Source organism: Chiloscyllium plagiosum, unplaced genomic scaffold (genome assembly GCF_037043375.1).
Source record: "Chiloscyllium plagiosum isolate Xiang-an unplaced genomic scaffold, Cpla_swu_hap1 HiC_scaffold_4, whole genome shotgun sequence".
NCBI lineage: Eukaryota > Metazoa > Chordata > Chondrichthyes > Orectolobiformes > Hemiscylliidae > Chiloscyllium > Chiloscyllium plagiosum.
The window spans coordinates 58907211-58909485 of NW_028270142.1; positions in this window are offsets into that span (position 1 = coordinate 58907211).

A 2275-nucleotide genomic window follows, 5' to 3' on the forward strand; every position below is an offset into this window, starting at 1 on the left:
CATTGAAATGGCAACCTCACTGCAAGGCTAAAGCTTGGATGTTAAAACAAAGTTAACACATGAATGTGGCATGTGTGGCTGAGGTTGGGACAGAGGCAAATTGTCAAATTCCCTTTGCATCCACCCATCCCACACTATACCTAATCTGGGACAACTTGATGCTGAATTGGGAAGTGTTTTGTTCCAAAGATTCAATATCCCACATGCTAAACACAGAAGGTTAAAAGGGGGAAGAAAATAAGATCTGAAAATGTATCAGTGTCAGCAATAACAGTCAGCCTTAGAAAAACAAAATATTGTTTGTGAAAGAACATTACATGAAGTAGTAACACTTACAGCAATTGAAAGTTGCACTGTTGTGAGGGATTATCATGTATACCTATGGTCCCAACATTCAGGTGGACTCAAATTGACTGGCTGACATGAGAATTGGGGGAATGGACAGATCCAGAATGTATCTTGGAAAACAAAAGACATTAAAATGTTTTCCATCTATGCAACTGTTGTTCCTCAAATTGACTAATACTATGTCTGCTGCTGTTGGCTATTGATAATTGCCCTGTGTTGAATACAGCTCAGATGTTAGACTAACACCTTCCAGTAGAGGTCACCAGCCCACACAAAATCAAGTTCTGGCAAATACATTCTTCTGAGAGTGTCTCTTAAGTGGGAATTTGCTGTTTGTCCTTCCCTGGGTACACTTGCTGGAACCCATCAAGTTTTGACTTCTGAAAACTACTTTGCTGAGGCTGAAGTGTGAGAGGAAGATGTCTGAGGAGCCAATCGTTAAATTCTGGCCAGGTTGTGCACTGAATGCTTCAGACCGTTCTGGACGCTGAAACGAGGCACAACCAACAGTGGAGGCAGTGCAGAGAACAGAGGAGAACAGAAAAACCATGATGCTGAACCTTGGCATCAAGGATATGAGCTCAGCGGGAGAGTGGAGAAATGTGGGCAATTCATCTGGGAAGGGGATCATCATAGAGTCAAAGAGATGTACAGCACGGAAACAGACCCTTCAGTCCAACTCGTCCATCCTAACCTAATCTAGTTCCATTTACCAGCAATTGCCCCATATCCCCCTATACCCTTCCTACTTATATACCCATCCAGATGCCTTTTAAATATTGGAATGTACCAGTCTCCACACCTTCCTCTGGCAGCTCATTCCATACACATACATATAAGGGAATGCAGAAACTGAAACTGAATATTACCTTAAATTAAGCTGCAAAAATGGAATGAAGGGATAGATACAGGTACAGACTATAGATGGACATTTTTACAACAGATACCAAGAGATTCTCTTCACTCAAAGATCAACATTTGGAATAAGTGTCTGGATAAAGTAACGCAGGCACAGAAAATAAATCCTGGAGTCATTCACAGTGAGGAATGGTGAAGGTGTGTGTAGATGTCTTTCAGAGGATGGAACTGATGGGCTGTTGTCCTCGACATCATGTGATTTTAGAGGCTAAATATCCCATTAGAAACATGGCTTCAACAATACTCTGGAATCACCACATAAGAGCAGGGTACATGACTGCAATTAATGCCAGAGGGCATCCGGATATAGAATAGCAAATGTAAACAAACATGGAGGAAGTAAGGAAATCCATTTTTAAATGATCAACACCGAAAGTTCATTGGTAGATACGGACCCACAATAACCAAGCCTGAGATGTTGATCACCACAGAAATCCATCAGAATGACTGTAAATGTTTAACCTCCTTTTAAATGACTATGCAGATATAACTGTGTCCATAACTGCTCTAGTGTCAAAGCAATCAACATCCTCAGATATGTTTCCAGTGTCCCAGACTAGTTCTTTTTGACATGTATCATTTACTTTGTGAAGTGATGGGTTGAGTTGATAATTATGGATGAAACAAACACATGGTAATGACAGGTAAGAGACATCTAGCTGATCCACCAAAGCTTCCCCTGAAGTACATCAGTGGCTGCATAAAAACTATGACAACTACCATGGGCACACACTTGGAGTTGTTGAGATGAATGAGAATTAATTGAACTTTTCAACTTGTTCTAATAGGAACTGTTGCTGTTTGGAGAAAAATTTGATAGCACTTCTGAGAACATCAGAGAATGGAATTGGAATGTCCTTATTCAAGGTTTTGGTGAGGTCTCTCTTGGAAAATTAGGCATTGCTTTTGGTCCTCTCGTGTGTTTTGTTTTATTCATTCATGAGACATGGGCATTACTGGCTGGGCCAGTCCTTATTACCCAGCTATAGCTGTCCTTGAGAAGGTAGTA